Consider the following 22,386-nt stretch of genomic DNA (forward strand, 5'->3'; position numbering starts at 1 on the left):
GATAAGATGGTTAGATGGCATCACCAATTCAATGGACATGAGTTTGAGCAAGCTCCAGGAGATAGTGAAGGACAGGGAAGCCTGGCATGCTGCAGTCCATGGGATTGCAAAGAGTCAGAGATGACTGAGCAACTGAACAACAACCCAGTGCCCTGTGCCCTGAATATAAACCTTTTTATTATTTCTCACCTGTAGGTCCCAGAGTTCCCCAAAGAGTAGAAAGTACCTAGTTTTGGTTAGGGAAGAGGACTGTCAACTGATGGAGTTAGCTGTAGCATGAAGAGAAGAGGGGGAAAGCTTGAAAAGTGCCTTAAAGCAGTGCTTTTCGAACATTAGTGGGCCTCAGAACCCCCTGGAGGGCTCCTTAAGACTTATATTGCTGGGGCCATGTCTCAGAGGTTCTTATCCTGTGGGTCTGAGATGAGACCAGGTATTTGTGTTTCAACAAGTTCCCAGGAGAGACTGAACTGCTGGCCCGGAGAATTGCTGTAAAGCCCAGGGGCATTTGAAAGGAAAAAGAAAGGACTGGTGCAGTCTGTTAACCTCTCAATGAGGTTGATTAATTTAGCATACCAGCAATTTAATACCAAAATAACATCCCTATTTTTATATTGTTTTAGTGCTTTGTCTCAATAGTCAGATGGTTTCCTTTGAGTATCAGGTACATTGTACTTCCTTGATATTCCTTTTCTGGGAAAAGTTGGGTTTATTTGCTTTTGGGCTGCTTGTGCGCTTAAGTCCACAAGATACCGTCAAGGGTCTTCACTAGTGACTTGGACCCTGCAGGACTGAGGATATCTGTGCCCAACAAGGGCTTAGGAAGATGAACAGTCCATATTTTAGTGTTCCCATGACATTAGCAAAGGAAGAGAAGGAAATGGCAACCCACTCCAGTGTTCTTGCCTGGAGAATCCCAGGGGTAGAGAAGCCTGGTGGGCTGCTGTCTATGGGGTTGCACAGAGTCGGACACGGCTGAAGTGACTTAGCAGCAGCAGCAGTGCTTTGTTTAAAATTTTGTCTAATTGGAGTCCTTGCCTTTGGAGCTCAGAATCAGTTGGTGGGATAATTATGTGGGGGATAATTTGTAAAAAAAAAAAATCTGGTAATATTGGAAAGAAAAAAGAGTTTAGTTTGAGAAAACTTAGGGGAGATGATGACTATGTCCTCTACTTGAGAGAGGATAAGAATGCATGTGGCTGGAGGAGTTTGATTTAGGGTGATAATGTTTGTAACATCAGAGAAATTGGGTCTACCCAGCAGAAAAAGGCTATCTGAGGGAAAAAGAACTAGCCTGAAGTTTTGCCGTGTGTGTGTGTATGTGTGTGTGTGCATGTGTGTGTAGAACCTGAATGTTCTTTCTGTAATATCACAGTTGGAATGTCAGTACTAATGTTGAGTTCACCAACTCAGGGATATGATCTTCTGTGAATTCTTGAGGATACCTAGAGACCGAGGTCAACTGGATATTGGATACTAGATCATTACCCTTTTTCGAAGATGGGTGATTTATTTGATAGCTGAATGTCACCTGAAATGCTTGAATACCTCAGGTTGTGTTTGGAGGCTTCAAGCTCTCCTGAGTCAGACCATGTGAAATTCCCACTGCTTCCCAGGCTTCAGGTTGCACTGCCTGTACCTAAAGGGGCATTGTTGTCCCTTCTTCCTTAGCCAGCCCTGGCACTGACCTGAGCAACTGGAACATTATAAAGAATGAGTCATTGTTCCTAGAGGATCTGTGACTAGAAGAATCTACTGCAGTCTAGACTGCGAGAGAACTTTGCTTTAAGCCCAGCGACCCATGTTCCATACATCAAAGTCATTTGAGTGAAAGAGTGCATCTTTCTAATATAAATGCATGTTGAAGTATTTGGGGCTGTGAGCCAGTTATTTTAATACCATTTGCTTTCATCAGATCCACACTTGCCTAAGGTAATTAAGACACTGGCATTTCAAATTGGATTGGGAGAAGGAAAGAAAAAGAAAAGAGAAATGCATAAGCTTTTGAAATTAGTCACATTCTCAGGCCTTCCATCACAAAATCTAAACAAAAACAAAACAATTAATATACTTGCTTCCACTGACAACTTTCATTTCTTATAGTTCTTTGGGAGGGATATTTGAACTTCTGGTTCAAGTTTAGAAACTAATCTTCAAATACTGCTGCTGCTACTGCTGCTAAGTCGCTTCAGTCGTGTCCGACTCTGTGTGATCCCATAGTCAGCAGCCCACCAGGCTCCCCCATCCCTGGGATTCTCCAGGCAAGAACACTGGAGTGGGTTGCCATTTCCTTCTCCAATGCATGAAAGTGAAAAGTGAAAGTGAAGTCTCTCAGTCGTGTCCGACTCTTCGAGACCCCATGGACTGCAGCCTACCAGGCTCCTCTGTCCATGGGATTTTCCAGGCAAGAGTACTGGAGTGGGTTGCCATTGCCTTCTCTGAATCTTCAAATACTATCAGTATTCAAATACATCATGATTTATTTTCCAATCAATCTTTGCATGTGTGTGTGCTAAGCTGCTTCAGTTGTGTCTGACTCTGTGTAACCCTATGGACTGTAGCTGGCAAGACTCCTCTGTCCATGGGATTCTCGAGGCAAGAATACTGAAGTGGATTGCCATGTCCTCCTCCAGGAGATCTTCCCTACCCAGGGATTGAACCCATGTTTCTTACGTCTCATGTGTTGGCTGGCAGGTTCTTTACAACTAGCACCACCTGGGAAGCCGGAATCAATCTTTATAAAGTATAAAAATTATGTTGTATCCTTGTAAGTTCAAAATGTTCAAGTCTACAACATCCGAGGCATACAAAATGGCCCTTGAAATGCTACTTACTTTGGTTTTCCCAGAAAGTGATATTATGATGCTTATTCATAACAGCAGAAATGGATCCAATGCTCTCAAAACACAGAAGGGTATTTTAAAAGTTACTAATAGATACAAAGAAAACTGTTACTGGCCGGGGTTCTTGGCTTCCTTAATCAATAGAAATTGATAAAAGGCCAGACAAGAAATTCAGGCAAGGATTTATTGGGGTCCCTGCTACAGCATGGGAGAAGGCAATGGCACCCCACTCCAGTCCTCTTGCCTGGACAATCCCATGGACGGAGGAGCCTGGTGGGCTGCAGTTCTTGGGGTCGCTACAAGTCAGACATGACTGAGCGACTTCACTTTCACTTTTCACTTTCATGCATGGGAGAAGGAAATGGCAACCCACTCCAGTGTTCTTGCCTGGAGAATCCCAGGGACGGGGAAACCTGGTGGGCTGCCGTCTATGGGGTCACACAGAGTCGGACACAACTGAAGTGACTTAGCATGCATGCATGCATTGGAGAAGAAAACGGCAACCCACTCCAGTGTTCTTGCCTGGAGAATTCCAGGGATGGGGAAGCCTGGTGGGCTGCCGTCTATGGGGTCGCACAGAGTCGGACACGACTGAAGCAATTTAGCAGCAGCAGCAGCAGCTACAGCATGCAGGAACAAGAATACGTCACAGGTTCCCTTGCTTGCTTACTCAAGGTGGGGGTGAGCTGATTGCTTACATGGGGTGAGGGTAGGGGCGGGCTCAGGGGTCAGGCTGGAGAAGTGGCTTAGGTGGTTTGTCCTCCCCTTTGGTGGTGTTCTGTTCAGGGGCCATGAGCAGTACCCTGCTTTTGCTCTCAGCTCTTTAGAAGTGCCAGGTGAGTTTTTGGTTTTATTTTATCTTCTTGTCCATAATTTGCCTCAACTGCACATGCACAGCTATTTTTAGTCCCTTGTAATTTCTTTGTATTTCATTGTTTGAGGAGACATTTGTCCAAGTACAAGCACTGAAGCAAAGGTCCCAGGTCCCAGACTGTCTCAAAATCTCAATAATAAATTCCTAGGGAAAATGCAGAAGGTAAAGTGTTTTTATAGTTGTTATTTACTGTACTCTAAAACTTTAGAGACATATATATGTGTGAGTGTATATATATATATATATATATATATATATATATATACACACACATGTATACATGAACTGATACTGTATTTTGACTACTTGAGTTTTGTATCTTAGTTCTTTTGATGGGTTCCAAATTCAGAGCAGATTTAAGATGGTGAACGATCATCACCCTATAACTTCTCCAAGAGACAGTGCTGCAGAGATTGCCTAAAGAAGGTTATTTTAGGAATTTCCCTTTTTGATAAAGCTTTAATGTTTTCCCTACTCTTTAGCTTTCTCCATGAGTAAAGAGCTGAAGGGGTGGGAGAACTTGCTTATTTACTTTTGTCCTACTCCACCAAGACCACACATACCCCCTTTACAGTTACTTACATGCCAACTGCCTTTCCCCTTCTCCCTTTCCTCCCCAGCTCTGCACCACCAGGTACTGTGCTTTCTTTTCCACTGTCTTTGCCCTTTTCTTAAATTCTTTCTTTCTGTCTTACCCTACACAACTTCTCTGCCTCGTAAGGCTTTACTTTGTGCTAAGAGTGTCACTACTCCACCCTTCTAGTGAAACTGAGAGTGAAAGTTGCTCAATCATGTCCAACTCCTTGCCACCCTATGGAACAGTCTATGAAATTCTCCAGGCCAGAACTCTGGAGTGGGTAGCCATTCCCTTCTCCAGGGATCTTTCCAACCCAGGGATTTGAACCCACGGCTCCCGTATTGCAGGCGGATTCTTTACCTACTGAGTCACCAGGGAAGCCCCAGAATACTGAGTAGGTAGTCTATCCCTTCTCCAGCAGATCTTCCTGACCCAGGAATCGAACCGGGATCTCCTTCATTGCAGATGGATTCTTTACTAGCTGAGGGATTAATCACATACTGCACTGTAAAGTCACCTATATTGGATTATCTCCTGTGTTGTTATTGTGATTAGGTATCATTCTATTTTGGGCTTCCCTGGTAGGTCAGTGGTAAAGAATCTGCCTACTATGTAGTAGTTGCAGGATATGCAGGATTGATCCCTAGGTTGGAAGATCCCCTGGAGGAGGGCATGGCAACTCACTCCAGTATTCTTGCCTGGAGAATCCCATGGACAGAGAAACCTGGCGGGCTATAGCCCATAGGGTCCAAAGACTGACATGACTTGACTTCAGTCTGACATGACTGAAGTGACTTAGCATGTACATATCATTCTGTTTATATAACAAGGTCTGAAAACTCTTTGAGGGCAGCCTCTTAAATTTATACCTGCTGGTGTATGTTGAAATGCTTTGCAAATATTAGATGCTTCATAAATAATAGTTGGTCAATTTACCTTGGACAGTCTTTGCATTGTTGTTTTCAGGTAAATATTAAAATGTTTAAAAAAGATGGGATCTTTTTAATATTAAAATGTTAAAGAAGATGGGATCTCCAGGTGGTTGATTTGTTTAGCCAATAGTTTTAAAATTTGTAAACTTTTATTAGTTGTACTCCAATTAAGTTGCTAATGGAAGTGGACAGGAAGGACTAGTTTCTTCTATTTCAGCTTAATACGAATAGTAGTAACATTCTTGAGTTTCTGCAACACAACAGTCAAGCTAAGCTTACTTTAGGTATTGCATTTAATCATTAAAATGCTGTGATGCTAATGCTGTCATGCTTTCCTGTTTCACCAGGGAAGCTGAGTCTCCAGTATATTGTCAGGTTCTAGATGTCAGAGCTGGGATTTGCACTTGAGGCTTGTTGACACCAGAGTCCAAACTTTTAGCCATAATGCCATGCTACCATAAAGCTTTCCCTTGTTTATTCTAAATCGGTTATTCAGGCACTCAACAGAGATTCTTTGTGCTCGTCAGCTGTGGTGCTAACCCGACAGAGTACGTCGGTTGCTAGACTAGTGGTGGAGAATACTGCTCTGGAATCAGCTGGACCAGAGCTTGGATCTAATGCTTGTTACATAGAAGCTATGTGGTCAGAAAGAGTTAACCTTTCTGATCCTCAGTTCCATCATCTAAAATACCAAAATTGTAATTCTGTTAACTGAGATAATGCCAACAACCTTCTTCTCACAGGGCCTGTAAGTGCTCAAGAAATGTGAACTATTATTAATTGCAATCTCCATTCAAACTACCAAAAATTACATTAATGAAGGTAAGTGAGGAAATAAGCCACTGGAGTCTGTGCAAAAGGGATGCTTGAAAGGACAGAACTGCAGTCTCCCAGGGGCTCAGAAATATATAGCGTATCAATATTTTCTAAAAACTATTCTTTTCTTTAAATATAAGAGTAATTGTGCAGCACCCACAAGGCTGTAAGCAGATCAATGAAGTCATGAAAGGATCTGGGGACTAAGGTCCTCATGAGCAAGTTCTTGTGTGGCACATGCAGCCTCCCACACACAATACTCCGCTTTCTCTCTGCAGGGCGCTAGCTGAGCCTTGTGCATGGCCTGGGCAGAGGCTCAGGCATTTGGGTGGAATGCTGTCATCAGAGAAGGTCCAGGGCAAATTAGGAGTAAGAGATTTCCTTTCATAGGACTGGGAAAGTTGGAGAGCTTTTTTTTTTTTGACCCTTTTCTGTTTTTCTTCAGGTTCTCTGCTTTGTTTATTTGGTAAAAGAACTTAGGACTGTGATAGTTTTTTTTTTTTTTTTTTTTTTTTTGAGGGTTTTATATCTGAAAGACCATGGTACTAGAAAGAGCATCCTCTTTTGGGGAAAATGATCTTCCCATTCACTAGTCTAATGACGGGAAATCCTTGATGTGGTGTGTAAAGAAGCGACCATGGTCATGCTACTTCTCCTTAACTTTCTGTTGTCATGAGGGTCAGGGAAGGTGCAGGTGTGAGGTCTCAAGCTACACAAATATGTTATAGAAAGGGCTGTCACACAGCTGCTTTGTACCTTTGTCCCTCCGTCAGTTCTCTTTTCCTTGCATACTAATGAACTTATGGGGTATGTTCTCTTGCTTCCTGTACCATTTCCTCCCACCTTCCCCCTCCTACAGTCTGTGAAAAAGAACAGGAAAGTTTAAAGAGTAAAACAACTAACCAGTATGTTTATGTCATTGGCCTTCATCTGACAAGGGTGAACATCTTGGTCCAGCCATGAACCAGTTACCCTTCCCTGCCCACAGTCCTCCTGAAGGCTGGTTGGAAAGGTAGCCCCACTGGGAACACTGCTCTGGTTGTTTAGGGCTCAGGCCTCTTCCATGTTCCTCAGCTCCAACCCAAGTGTCTGCTCAGTTATTTATTGAAGTCCTATCATCAGGCAGGAGATTATGTGTTATAGATGAAGCAGTGAGGCCTGGAAAGAGAAGCCCCTCACTTGCGGCTAAGTGAGGAGTCAGGAAACATACCTTTTCATGACACCAGGCTGTGCCTCCTTCAGTCTACTGAACAAGCAAAGAAAGAGAGAGCCAGGGTTTAATGAGGGGAGAGCTAGAGGGGTAGACATAGAATGAAAAAAATGGAAGGGCTACTTATTTCTCTTTCCAGCAGTAAAAACATTTATACAAACATGCATATATACTATAATATATGCGTAAATATGTGTCTACTCAGGGCTTCCCTTGTAGCTCAGTTGGTGAAAAATCTGCCTGCAACGCAGGAGACCCAGGTTCGATTCCCAGGTTGGGAAGATCCCCTGGAGAAGGAAATGGCAACCCTCTTCAGTATTCTTGCCTGGAGAATCCCATGGAGCCTGGCTGGCTACAGTCCATGGGTCTCAAGAGTCAGACACGACTTTAGTGACTAAGCCACCATCACCAGGTGTGTGCTCAGACACTCAGTCGAGTCTTTGTGACCCCATGGACTCTAGCCCACCAAGTTCCTCTGTCCATGGAATTTTCCAGTCAAGAATACTGGAGTGGGTTGCCATCTCCTCCAGGAGATCTTTCTGACCCAGAGATAAAACCCTTGTCTCCTGCAAGTCTCCTCCATTGGCAGGCAGATTCTTTACCACTGAGCCATGGGGGAAGCCCAAATATATGTATAGGTAGTAGATAAATAGCTACGTAAGTTTCCCAGTAGCTTAAGATAAAAATTCTTTTTTTTTTTTTCCACACTGTGGGGCATATGGGATCTTACTTCTCTGAACAGGGATCAAACCCATGCCCCTTGCAGTGGAATCATGGGTTCTTAACCACTGGACCACCAGGGAAAGTCTAAGATAAAAATTCTTCAAAAATCTATCTAGAATGGGGAGAATCTGAGAAAAACTCTTATTATATACTGCTGGTCCAGTTCTAATTTGTGCTTCAATTTTTTTTTAATTTAAAAAATTAAAGGAAAGAGCAAAGATGAAATTATAATAATCTATCACTCAAAATGAGCCATTGTTAACATCTGACTTATCTGCTTTCAGTCTTATTAAAAATAAAAGTAGTTTATCATTATATTTATAAAATTATAAATGTTATTTTGAAATAAAAAGCATTACATTTAATATTAGTTGAACTTAGAAGTAAGACTAGAGGAGCTACTGAATTTCACATGTCTATTTCTTCATCTCAACTCATGTTTCCTCTTTTATTTCATAAAAAGTTTGTCTAAAGTTAAGAAAACATGAAAAATATTGAAATTGGAATCAAGATTTTTAAAGTTACATGTTTAAATTTTCAACATTTTACATTTATTCTCTGCTGTGATAGAATAAGGCCGTAATACTATCATCTATCTTCACATCTCTCTGCTCTTAGCCTTTAATTTTTATATGTTTTTGTTATTACTGTCACCTAGTTTGGGTTTATTCTGTAACTTCAATTTGCATATGTTTAATATTTAAATGAATTGACTGGTCATCATTAGCCGTTTTTAAAAAAACTCTTTTTCTCTAAGCTTTAAATTTTGACTAAAAGTAAATTGGCAGGTTTTTCATTATTGAGTTTTTCTCAGATAGGCTCGTGGGTAGACTGCTTTTCTTAGTCCTTTTATGGCTCGTAATACTTTTATGCTTGATTGCCATTTTGGATATAACATTTTAGAATCATGCTATTTTCACCTCAGAATTGTGGTTTCATTGTCTTACGGCATTGATTGCTCTAAGGCAGCCTGATTTTAATTCCTTGCATGTTATTTGCTCTTTCTGTCCAGATGCCTGAAATTGTTTTATTCCTGAAATTTAGGAAATTAACTAGAATCTGCCTTGGTGTAGACTCCTGTATTAGTTTTCTCAGATCACATCCTCTTTCCAACTATAGATAATTTTTTAAAGTATTTATTTATTTATTGGCTGAACTGGGTCTTAGTTGTGGCATGCATAATCTTAAATTTCAGCATTCGAACTCTTCATTGCAGCATGTTGGGACCTAGTTCCCTGATCAGGGTTAAACACGGGCCACCTACACTGGGTGCGCAGTCTTAGCCACTGAACTTCTAGGGAAGTGCCCAACTATAGATAATTTTTTAAAATTTCCATTGATTCAGATAAATTTTCCTATAGTATAATTTTTAATATGTAACTACTCCATATATGAAGTTTTCTCAAGAATATCAGTTATCCTATGTCTTTTATATCAATTGTCTTTTTCCTCACTGCTTTAAAAAATCTTTGTATACATGCATGTATCCTAATTATCTTAAGCCTTTATTCTATGGTATGAATTTAATTATCAGTGGCACTTATTCTGCTACTGGCTTTTCTAATTTATTTATCTCTTTCATGATACTACTTCAGTTTTTCAATTTGTTTCCAGAGGTCTTCAGTTTTCTTTCTCATGACATCCTTGCTTTATCATTTTATCTTTGGCCTGATATTGGATTGGTATTCTTGTTAAGGTGTTCTGTGTCAAGAAGCATTTGCGAGAACAGTTCTTTGAGACATATTTCTTTAAGGTTTTTTTTTGTGTGTATTTGTTTTGTGAACAGTATGCATCTTACTTTTCTGATGGTGAAAAAAAACTCTCGATTAAATTGAAACAAAAAGCCCAGAATTATGTGGAGACACCTGAACATTTAGATTATGAGTTCCTAACCAAAACCTCCTGAAAACTCAGTTGGTATAGAATCCACCTGCAACGCAGGAGACCCCTGGGTTCTATTCCTGGGTCGGGCAGATCTGCTGGAGAAGGGATAGGCTCCCCACTCCAGTATTCTTGGGCTTCCCTGGTGGCTGAGCTGGTAAAGAATCCACCTGCAATGAGGGAGACCTGAGTTCGATCCTTGGGTTGGGAAGATCCCCTGGAGAAGGGAAATACTACCCACTCCAGAGTTCTGGCCTGGAGAATTCCATGGACTGTAGTCCATGGGATCACAAAGACTGAGGACTTAGAAGGTTAAGATCACAGGACTGAGCGACTTTCACTTTCACTTTCAACCAAAACCTCAGATAGAAACCAGGAGAACAGAAGGGATTTGTGCCCCCAGAAAGGTGAACATGAACATCTGTACAGAAAGCGGACAGGAGGCCAAGTGTTTCCACATCATGACTCATCTTGTGTTCCCACTCTGGTCAATTCCCAGGCCTCTTGTAGAGTTTGTGTGCTTTTTGTTGTCAGAGAACATTTCTAATTTTAGCTTGCTGGCTTGCTTAAGCACAAGTACTCCCATAGAGATAGATTAAGAAACTTTCCTTTAAAACACATTTTTGTTAGTATGTTGACCAGAAAATGGATACATTAGAAACTTCTGTATTAAAACTTAAGTTGTCACATGCTGGAAATCTTCCTTATATAGAGTAAGCAACATACCACATCCAACAATACTTCTTTTGGCATCAAAAGCTAAAAGAAATCTAATTGGCTTAGAAGATTAGATATGAACATATAAATGCAGAGTTAAATCCTTCTAACGGAAACACTGAAATATTCATAGAGAAGATTCAAAGACTTAACACTTGTATTTAAACTGTATTCAAGTAATGGCAAGATAATTGGTAAGAAAATTAACCAGTCTTATTTTCGAGAACTCAATTTATCACAGTACCCAGTGTTTTTATGGTTTCTCCTCAATGCTCTCACAGTTAGAAGGAGGCAATCCATTTCGATTACATGTGCTAAATTTTGTGGTCTTCTGAAATGATACACAGTAATGGGCTGTTTGAGCAAATATAATCAAATTGTTTCATTTACTTTAGCATGCAAATTCAAGCACCCTAGTGCAGTTTAAAACAGAAAAAAAGTTGCTGGTGTGGCATATGCTGGCGGCTCTGATTCTCCTTAGGCTGAGGGCAGGTAAATAGCTAGCAAATTTTTGTTAACTTTATATGGAAAACATTACAACAGTATGCAAAATGTTTAATAGTGTAGTGATTTTTGCTTGAAGTACTTGTTCACTATCATCTTCTTTATAAATGACTACCCTCTGGAAATATTTTACAAATTCAAAATTTAAATTTTGTTAAACCTTGTCTAGAAGTCAATTCTATACACACAAGAAGAGGAAAACAATGCAGCATCCTTTCAGTTAAAATGGGAGAAATATAAAAGCTAGAAAAACCTGGATATCATAAGTAATGTTTCTCTTCTCTGATAGCTCATGATTCCTGAATCGACTCACTGAGAAAAATCACTGTGGAACCTGGACCCCCTAGGGATGTAACCACAGGATAAAAGATGCCCCAGTCTCTTCTCTTGCCCTCTCTTGTGTTTGTAAATGTGCTCAGAATCAATCTACTTTTTTCCACTGGTCCTGACCACCATCTCTCCTCGAGATTAAGACAGCAGTCTCCAAATTTACAATGTTTTCTTCTCAAACTTAACCCATGTTCCACTTGATGGCAAAGCTAATCTTGCAAAGCACACATAAGATTATGTTACTTCCATGGTTAAAACCTTTCAACAACTTCTCACCAAATTTAAAGTAAAGTTCAGGCTCCTTATGATGGACTACAAAGCTCTTGGTGATCTGGCTCCAGCCAGTCCCTTCACCCTCACTGATTTTCCAAGTCCCCCAAGCTCATGAGGTTGTAGCCACCCTAATCATGTTCATCCTAGTCAATTTCTCAGGGTCTCACTCTAGCCTCTTCCCCACCTGAGGACCTCTTCCCTCAGGTGGACAACCTTTTATCTAGTAGTCTTCATCTCCACCTCTTATTTCTTTTCTCTATCACACTTATTTATATTTCAGTACACTGAAATTATTTTATTCATTTGCTTATTTATTTCTTGTTTGTCTTTCCCTATTAGTAGGTAATGACTATGAGGAAAGGGACCATCTTTGTGGTCCTGCCCTTCTTAACAGCACTTAGAGGGAATCCAATAAATGTCTGTTAAAAGAATGAGTGGAGAATGGGAAGCAGGCAAGACTATGGCGTAAAGACACACTGCAGGCTCTGCAGAGGGAAAAGCCTGAGACAAGACACAGGCAAAATCTGTAAAATTATGAACCAGAGGGAAAAAGAAAATGCCATTTGGTCACCAAGTCCCAGAACACTGGGCTGGGGAGGCTCCCTTTGATATTTCAGATTTTAGAGCAATAAACTTAACAAGACTCAGCAATTAAGAAGTAAGCTAAAGAGGATACATAAATGAAAGGGGATGGATATCAAAAAGTTTGGACAGTTTTGCAAGTGGCAGTGTTGTAAAAGACCAGCAAATGAGGCCTGGATGACAGGAAGGGGAAGGCCAAGGAAGATCCACTAGCCAGCCCCTTTTTCCAAGGTTGTAGTCTTATCAGTCTTGGTTTAATTCAATATGAATAGAAGTAACCGCCATGTTTTTGTTTTGTTTTAAGCTGAGAACTTCGCTAGTGCTTTATCCTCCCCACTTTACTTGGTGGACATTCCCATTGTACTGGTCAGGGAGCAGAGGCTTGAGAGTCTAATTGACCAGCTGAAGGTCACATTCGGTGAGGGGATGAGCGAGGCAATGAAAGCAGTACTGTCACCAGGACCTTGCTCCTACCTTCTGTCCTGACCCTAATTAATATTCACGTCCCAAACCTTAGGGAAAATGGCAAAACTTGCCTTTAGTATTTACTTCTCCATCATTTACCCTTTTCGGTGATCCCTACCGAGGATCACTCCCTGGGCTAGAGTCCCTTTAGAAAGAATGAAAGCTGATAAGTCATTAACACCTTAGCATGAACTAGCTAATGACCCTATGGGGATGCCACTGAAGTTTGTGAGGTGCAAATATTTTGACCAGAGGCCCTCTCCTCCCCCACCAATCCCAGACTCAGAGCTGCAACTCTTGGGTCCATGCTGGCTAATGAGCATGTACAGGCGGAGGAGCTCGATAAAGATGAACTGATTTATTGATCGATGGGAGCGCAGCTGAGCTTAATCTTCCCTTGCAGCTGCTCCTTTCCTTCCACATCTCTGAAGAAGTGTGTTGGCCCCGCCCAACATCCTCATGCATAGCCCACCCCATTCTTTTGAACTGGGCCTTAGTGGGAATCTGGTGTGAAACTAATCGGTGGCAGAGAAACATATTGTAGCCACGACACGCAAGCCCTTGGCATGTGGCTAGTCTGCACTGAGATATATAAAATACATATAAGATTTCAAAGATTTAGTATGATAAGGATTTAAAGATACCTCGTTTATATATTTTATATTAATGCTGTTTATAATAGATAATATTAAGTTCAACTGTCTTCCCTTTTTAAAAATGAAGCTACTACAAAATTTAAAATTGATTGCATAGCTCACAGTATACACTTACTGGGCAGTGCTGCTCTTGACCCAAGGTGTTTTTGGTCATTATTTTATTTAATCCTCACAACTATTCCAGGAGGTAGGTGCCATTATCACCCCTGTTTTCTTCATGAAGACACTGGAATCAAAGGTTGGTAACTTGCCCAAGGCCATGAAGCTACTAAGTTGCTGACTTGAGATCTGAATTCAGGTCCCACCGACTCCATGACCACACTCTCTTTCCACTTTATGCTACTATATTGACATCCTCTGTGGGGAATTGCTGCTATGTTCAAAAATGCTGGGGGAAGGAGCATAAGAAATGATTGTGGAAATGCTGACAGCGGCTAAATGACATAATTAAAAATGCAACAAGGCTTCTGAAGTATGTGCTGTTGGGGCAAGAATGGACAGTGAATCTGGCTCCAAGTTTGACTGCAAAATCTATGCTCTCAGAAAAAGGAAACTACAAACCTGGAACCTTGGAAATGCATATCACTCAGGGAATTTTAAGATTTCAAAGATGGTGAGGCATGTCAGGCATAGAGCTTCCCCGGGTCTGGGCTCTGTGGGTTGGTTTAGGCCAAAGCAGAACTCCTACCTCATGAAAATCTTTAACACAGACACCTTCTGTGGGGTTGTTTAGTGGGATTGTTGATAAGCAGAGAGGGGAAGGGCAGTTAGGAGCTGTTCTAGGGACACTTGCCCAAGCCCCCTGGATTCTGGCTCCACACAACTGACTCATAAATATGTGCATGCTCAGTTGTGCCCGACTCTTTGTGATGCCATGGGCTCATGGTGAGTGTAGCCCACCAGGCTCCTTTGTCCTTGGGACTTTCAGGCAAGAATATTGGAGTGGGTTTTCATTTCCTCCTCCAGGGGAATCTTCCTGACCCAGAGATTGAAACCGGGTTTCCTGAATCTCTTGAATTGGCAGGCCGGTTCTTTACCATCTAACTACCTGGGAACTGCTTTACCTGACTCAAGAAGGCATTTCTTTTCTTTCTTTCTTGTCCTTTCTTTCCCTCCCTCTCTCCTTTCTTCCCCTCCTTCCTTTCTTTTCTCTCTCGCCCTCCCTTTCTGCCACTCTCTTTCTCTTTCTTCCCCCTAGTTAATGTAGTGAGGGAGGCCTGGACCTGTTTGGAAGGGGTTCTCCCTCACATTTCCCAGTGCACATAAAGCCTCCTCTTGTCCTGTCCTGCCCTCCATGGCTCCATGTGGAGAGCATATTGCTTCCTCTGGCTTCAGTACACGCTGGGGGCATCTCCAAGTCATGCTGTAGGGGACTGAGGGTTGCAGGTTGTGTTAGGGTGGTTTCTTCATCCACGGATTGTCTGCCTGGCACTCACACTTAGGGAAAGAAAAGACTGCCCTAGGCTGTAGAGGGAGGTGAGATGGATGACAGGCCTTCCACTCTCTGAGTTCAATAAATAAGTGCAAACCCCCAAATAACATTCAGTTGAGAAGATTCATGTGATGTGAGGTAAATGGCCTGTACAAATGTCCTATTGCGGGGAGAAGGGAGCCATGGAAGTGATTTTACCTGCCCACAGGGAAGAGAAACCAGAATTGGAAGGGAAGTGATTGACTTGTAATTACACTGACTGGGGACCCTGGGGTTGTGACCACAGAAAATTACTCAAGTTTTCCATAGCCCTAGAGCAAGGTGGCCTGGTGGTAAAGAATCTGCCTGCAATTCAAGAGACCAGTAGGAGATGCGGGTTTGATCCCTGGGTCAGGAAGATCCTGTGGAGAAGGAAATGGCAACCCACTCCACTATTCTTGCCTGGGAAATCCCATGAACAGAGGAGCCTGGCAGGCTACAGTCCATGGGATCCAAGAGTTAGATATGACTGAGCGACTAAACAACAATAACCACAACAAACCCCCAAAGCCCAAGTCTCCAAAGCAAGTTGGCTGCAGTCACCTCTGGTCTCTCAGGAGGAGGTGGGGTATGTGGAGTGGGCAGTAGAATGCTGGCCAGCTCAAGAGGGTCAGGGTGAAGCTGCTGATGGGCCTATTTCAGGGACCTACCATCCAGGACCACGGGAGGCGGAGTGGGGTCAGGGGATGAGTCAGAAAGGGAATGTTTTTCATGCAAAAACTGTAAAGAAAATGTGAGGCTCCCATCCTCCCAGCTTCCAGGGAGTTTGGAGTGGGGTGGTGGGACCCAGTGATTAACAGGGACAAATGAATAACTCTTAGCTCAAGCTGCAGTCCCTTCAGTTCTGTATTTGGAGTCTGGGAGAGACATCCAGCAGTGACTTGAGGGGGTGCAGCCATTCTTGTTGACCTCAGAAGGCTGGGCCTGCACCTCCAGACACACCCTAACAGGTGTGTGTGTGTGTGTGTTAGTCACTCAATCATGTCCGACTCTCTGCGACCCCATGGACTGTAGCCCACCAGGCTCCTCTGTCCATGGAATTTTTCAAGCAAGAATACTGGAGTGGGTTGCCATTCCCTTCTCCAGAGGATCTTCCCAACCCAGAGACCAAACCCAGGTCTCCTGCATTGTAGACAGATTCTTTACCATCTGAACCACCAGGGAAGCCCAACAGACCTACCTGCTGGGAATCCATCCAACCCTTTGCAAGCCCACTCTATTTCTAATGAATTCCCTTTGTAGTACTGTTAACAGCAAGGGCTGTGACCAGTTAGTGGGTAGAGCTAGGTTGGGTAGGTCAAGAAGGGCATCTTTCGACCACAGGTTGCTGCGCTAGGTATCTGGTATAACCTGTGCCTCTCTTCCAGGTGCCTCAACAGAACAAGGCGTGTGTAGCTCTGAAGAGAATTCCCAACTCCCATTAGCCCCGGTAATTCCATCAAAATTCTTGCCAGATTTAAATAAGAAGATAAATGAAAAGACTTGGGTCTTCTCTCGGTGTCTTTTCCCAGCCCACCCAGCAAGTAGTTATTACAAGTGAAATAACTATCTGAAAGCTGTCAACAATGGTTTTGCCATTATGTTTTTTGAGGGGCCATTCACTGTATTTCCTCTGAAGTAAGTAGGCAGTTGTGGGAGAGACTTATGGAGCCAAAGGCCTTGCAGGTGCCACTACCTCATTTAGATCCTTCCCTCCACAGCAGAGCCAGTGAATCATCCATTGCGTTACATCAGTTCAGCCAGCAAAATACATACATTTCCCCTTTTCTAATAAAGTCAGCATATTATTTTAGGCTGTATAGGTGAGCCTTCTAGAACCCAGACAAAAGCTGAATGAAGTTTGTCATTTGATGCCATTTCCAGTAAAAGCATTGAAATGACAGCAATGATTTCAAAGCCCCATAGTGAGATGCCCAAATTGTATATGGAATTTAAAAGGGCTTAAAAGTTACAACTCACTCAGAATTTCCCTCCATCTCTCTGTTCCACCTCTTCCTCAGAACTGAATGGAAAGTAAACCCCCCCACAGATTCAGCTCCATCACAGTGTTAGCAAGCAAAGTGCAGAGCAGGTCACAGTATTTCTAATTCAGATTAATGACCCCATTCAGCCCTGTCTCCTTAGCAGGAAATTAGAAAGTGTAGGAAGGAGCAAATAGTAATTCATAATGCGTGACTCTGTGTATTGGCAGTTGTGCTCGTTAAAAGCCAAGATATTGTTTTGATATAAAATAATTGAGTCTGACTTATTTATGGGATAAAGTGTTTTCCGTAATGTGAGCTCCCTTTTACAAAGCCACATGCTTGAAGGACAGAAGAACTGGCCTTTGCCCGATTTGTGTTTGCTGCAGTTCTGTCAGAAACAGTAATTTAGGGTAATAGGCGGGTGGGCTGTTGTGAGTTTTTGGTACTCTGCTGTTGATTCTGTGTCTCTTCTTCCTCCCATGGTCATCTCTTCCCACCAGGGCTGAGTCACCGCCTTCTGTTCTCCACCCTCCACGCTCACTGCTTCAGGTAAAGTATTTAATTAGGGGGTTTCATTTGTCATCTGTTTGTGTTCAGCCATGACCTTTTCTCCGAGTCTTAGTATCTCCCCTGCTTCTCAGAGTGTGTATGTACACACACGCACACACAAACACGTGCGCGCACGCGTGCACACACATACACACACACTTCCACTAGATTCACAGAGACAGACTCGTTGTCATCCTTGTGTAAATTCCTTTCCTTCTCTAAATCCTCATTCATAGCCATGCATATCCATTCTTTCCCTCTTTTGCCCTCCATATCTTGTCTGTCACCAAGAGCTTCTCTTTCCTCTTTGGATTCAATTCTTTCCTCCATTTGCACATTCAATATGTAAGCTTGACTCAGGCTCTTGTTTAGGAGAGAGAAATGATTTTTTTCAATAAAAATCATGCAAAGCTCTGTCTCCGGGCATGCCTAATAAACCTTTCCTATGAGGATGTATTCTTTGTTTTCTGCCCCAGGGGACATGTCTATTCTCAAATCTCACACCAAAATAGTGTTGATGAGAAACTGAAAAAGTTGGATGAGCTTTAGAAGTAATAAATTGCATCTGAGAAGTCATTTATGAGCCTTGGTGTTTATTAGAAAGTAGATTCCTGTTAAATCTGAATTTCATCTACCACTCTCCTCTTGCACACACCCTTCTGCCACTAGTCTCCTTAATTTTCTTCGAATTCACTTTTTTTCTTTGAGCACATTTCTGTCTCAGGGCCTTTGCACTTCCTCTTTGGAACTCTCTTCACCAAGATGCTTACACTGGCTTGTTCTGATGGATATTATCTCCTCAGAGAGGTGAACACACTAAGAGTCCTCTATCTGCCCATTTTTCAAATCACCTGTTACATTTTGAATTTATTATTTCCTGTCAGTTGTCCTTCCTAGATAGCCCAGTGAGGGCAGAGATTTTTGTCTGTTTGGCTTACAGCGTTATTCTCAGACCTAGAAAGAAGCGTTACACATGGAAGTCACTCCAGCAGTGTCTGCTGAATCCATGCCTAAAAGTTGGATCAGAATCCAGGAAGCCTCATTTAAAACAGTATTTTTTATAGTGTGGTCCCTGGACCTGCAACTTTGGCATCACTTGAGAAATTGTTAGCAATGCAAATTCTTGGGCCTCCAAGTCCTGTTAAATCTGAAAGTGGAAGGCAGTTGTATGAGTTTCAACAAGCCCTCCGGGAGACTGACACTGGGTAAAGCTTGAGAACCACTGCTCTAAGACATTGCTAGGGTGCCATGTTATCTTTTGCACTTACTACTGTTTGTCAAGGCAGGAAAAAAAAATCTCGCAACCCTTATGTTCAACATTTACACTAATCTTAGGCTATTCCCTGCTTGTTTCAGGTCCATTGAATCAGGAAGCTGGCTTGTCCTGTGGTCCTCAAGTTCCGGAAGAACTCCGTACGCATTTGTTGCCTGGTTGATTTCGCAATATTCTTTGCATATTCCTTTTTTTTTTTTTTTAGCTCTAAGTGATATATGGAAGTTTATAGTCTTCCATTTAGAGTAAGTACAGATATGTTGTTATTGTTGTTGTTTAGTCCCTGAGTTGTAGTTCTCCAGGCTTCTCTGTCCGTGGGATTCTCTAACAAGAATGCTGGAGTGGGTTGCCATTTCCTCTTCCAGGGCATCTTTCTGACTTACAGATTGAAGCTGCATCTCTGCATTGGCAGGCGCTGAGTCACCAGGGAAACCCATGTTTGTTATTAGCATATAGAAATTACATTGATTAAAAATATGTGCATGTTGGTTAATTTTAACTCATTGTTTTATTGCTTGCTAGATATGTGTTAAAGAAGTTAAAATCATGGGTTTAGGAGTTGGATTTGGGCTGGGTCAGGCCTTAATTGGTAAAAATGGGCAATAATATCTGCCTTGGAGAATTAATAGCACTGGCACACAGTGCATACTCAAAGTAGCTATTATTATTAATGATAATATTGGCATTTTTATAACTTATAATATGTAACATTTATTATCTTGGGGTGTGTGTGTATAAGTGTAGTTATTATGGCAGAAAGAAGATAGTGGAAAGTGTATTTTAGAACACTGTTTCTCACAAAGAGTTCTCAAGACCAGCAGCAACAGCATACCTCAGAATTACTAGAGATACAGATTTCTGCCCCACACCCCCGGATCTGCTGAAACAGATATAGAAGTGTGGGCTGACTACTATCTGTTTTAACAAATCCTCCAGGTAGTTCTGAAGCATCCTAAACCTTAGGAACTCTGCTTTAAAGTCACATACACACAAACACACACACCCTCACACTCTCTGTCTGGTGTGCCTCTCTGGGGAAACGGATCTGTTAACAGATAAAAAGGACCCTGGAGGCCAATACCTAGAGAATTCCTGCTGAGGGGCAAGTTCAGAGGACCTGAGTCATTTGAATTTGGGAGAGAGACCCAATTCCTGGTTTGCATATCAAACTCAGGCAGTGGCCTAGCTTTCTGACAGGTCTTTGAAAAATGAGGTCCCCAGTAACAGCCCTCTCTCCCTCCAATATTTCCTGGCCTGCAGCAATTAAACTGCTGAGCAGAAACTGGGCCTGATGGTCTGTTAACCCTTTGTCAGCTAAAGCACAGAAGCAATTTGTTTTGCTGGAGAGATATTCTTCTCAACTTCTTTTCCTCCCACTGCACTACAAAGGAAAACTGTCTCCTTAAACATCTCCTTGTCGAGCTGCTGCATCTGTGTGATTGAAACAGCCGGGTCAGAGATCAACGGAGGTGAAAGGTCATCACAAACTAAATGCAGCTGCTGAATCTCCTTGTGCTTCTCCTTGGTGTCATGAAGACAAATAGTGTTAAAAAAAAATTTCTCCCAATGAGTTCTCATTTTCTCCTTTCTCATCACCCTTCAAGCATTTCTTAATGAACTACAGCTCAATCATCTATGAGCATGGTGGTTTTACATCTGAGCATAGCCTATCCAGAAACCATCAGAACTGAGTCAATTAAGATAGCTTTCTGAGTGCTTTTTTCTTGTGTTATTAAGTTTGGGCTTTTAGCACAGTCCAAGTCCTCATTGTTACTATTTACAACAATATCAAACAAACACGCCGTGTCTAGCCACGACAGACACAGTCCAGGAACGACAGACACCGGGCAAGCACTTCCTGGTTACTGATCATTGTGCTGTCTTTGTCTTTTACATACATCCCTTGTTTCTTTTTGCTCACGTGTGCTTTATAGATTTTTCTCTGGAAATTTTGAATTTTAGACCAACACCTTCCACCGTCTAGGCAGGGATTTCTCAGGGAAACCCAGCCAAAATGAATGTGCATATAAACAAAAGGAAATTGGGATCATAATCTTGTTTAAACCACGTCTGTTAAAACCGAGTAACTCTTTATTAAGAAATGACAATCCTGTTTTTCTACTTCTCCATTTCTAAAGGCAAGAAGAGTTTTAAATCTGACAAACAGAATAGAAACCATCCAAAAATATCGAAATGAATACTTCTTTAATGACAAGAACCCTAGTATTCAACCCAAGCTGATTTTTAATGATTTCTTTATGGTGCTCAACATAGTGCTTTGCTCACTGTAGATATCCAACACCTTTTTCAGGCTCAATATTGCTTACAAATATGAACTTTAGCCTTAAAAAACATAGTAACTGGAACTGAGATATAAGGGATGGAGATATCTGATTTTATGGTAAAATGAGAATTTATTAATCAAATTTGGGTTTGGACTGTGTTAGTGCAGATGATAGAAGAAGGAATTGTATGTGAAGCAGCTAATGTGGATCTGCACTTGTCACATAAGGGCTCCATGAGGGTGATTTTTCTTTTCTCCTTCTCCAGTGAGTGATGGCACATCTACAAACCAAGGGACAGCTGTGCTAGAACGGTCAGAAATCAAAACTGAAGTCAGGGGTTCCCCTCCTTGGCCCATGGTCCTCTGTAGGCAGGCAGGATTGTCCCTTGTCCTCTAAGACAAGGCTTCCCAGGTCTTGTCCTAGGACCTGTGGTACCTATTTGCCATGCAACTGCTCTGCATTCCTGACCCTCTGGATTAGAATCTCCTAGGCAGGGAACTAGCGATCTTCTTTGTAACAAACTTCCTGATGTCAGTTTTCCCATGTATTGAAATTTGAGAATCCTGGGCTTAAGGGAATTGGAAAATATCTTAACACCAATAGGAGTCAGCTTCAGGAGGCTAAAGCTTTGGGGGTTTTTTGTGTTTTACCTGAAACAGAATATTTCTTTCCCATTTAAGTCCTTGAATACTATCCAAGAGCTTGCTAGAATATCTATCCATCACATCAGATAGTCTAATGACAATTTTCAAGCACCATATCCCTGCTGGATAAAACCAAAGAACAATGGTTCTGGATCGTCTACAGATGAGGTTTAGTCAAAAACTATTTGCCTTTGTTGAGATGCACTGAAATACCATGTGAACTAAATTACAGTGGGCAGGGGAGCCGGACTGCAGATCTGAAATCATTAGCAACTCCTGAGCGCATTCACCTGATTTGTGTGTATTTAAATATAATCTTCAATAAAATTAGGAAACCTTTACCACCATCTGTGTTGCCATAGCAAAGTGCAGGGGCAGCAAATATCTGGTCTATGTTTTTGCTTCCTCCCCACCCCCACGAGCCTGCATGGCAGCTAGACATGTCTAATCAATTCTAGCAATCCTTCCTCTTAAGTCAGGATATTTATGCCTCAGAATCCTGTGCCCCAGGCAGCTCTTAGCAGATGAGATGATGGACAATGAAACCTACTTGTTTCATCTGGGCTGGTGAAGGGCATGGGTTTTGCATTCACGGGTTTGGGGGTTCAGATCCCAGTCTTGCCACTTAGAGGCTGTGAGACAACACAAGATACTTAAGATATTTAGGTGCTCCTACAGCCTCATTCTCCTTATTTGCACAAGTGGGGTTTTAGTCCCATCTCCCAGGATTGTTGTGAAGGTGACAGAAAGAATATATGTAAATTGCTTAGCATTCCTAATACATAGTGAGTACTCAATAAATTTTAGGTGTGGTTATTTT

General features: G+C 42.0%; 1 long non-coding RNA gene across 2 annotated transcripts in view; it reads left to right on the forward strand.

Annotated features, from left to right (window-relative positions):
* Positions 1-19,136, forward strand: part of LOC110147518 (uncharacterized) — a 445,714-nt gene extending 426,578 nt beyond the window's left edge. For both annotated transcript variants that reach the window (XR_011492090.1, XR_002316879.2), the window contains 3 exons: positions 16,219-16,280; positions 17,316-17,364; positions 18,721-19,136. This is a non-coding gene — a long non-coding RNA (uncharacterized lncRNA). The remainder of the gene's footprint in view (positions 1-16,218; positions 16,281-17,315; positions 17,365-18,720) is intronic.
* The last annotated feature ends 3,250 nt before the right edge of the window (positions 19,137-22,386 follow it).

The sequence above is a fragment of the Odocoileus virginianus genome, chromosome 2 (assembly GCF_023699985.2).
Source record: "Odocoileus virginianus isolate 20LAN1187 ecotype Illinois chromosome 2, Ovbor_1.2, whole genome shotgun sequence".
Lineage (NCBI taxonomy): Eukaryota > Metazoa > Chordata > Mammalia > Artiodactyla > Cervidae > Odocoileus > Odocoileus virginianus.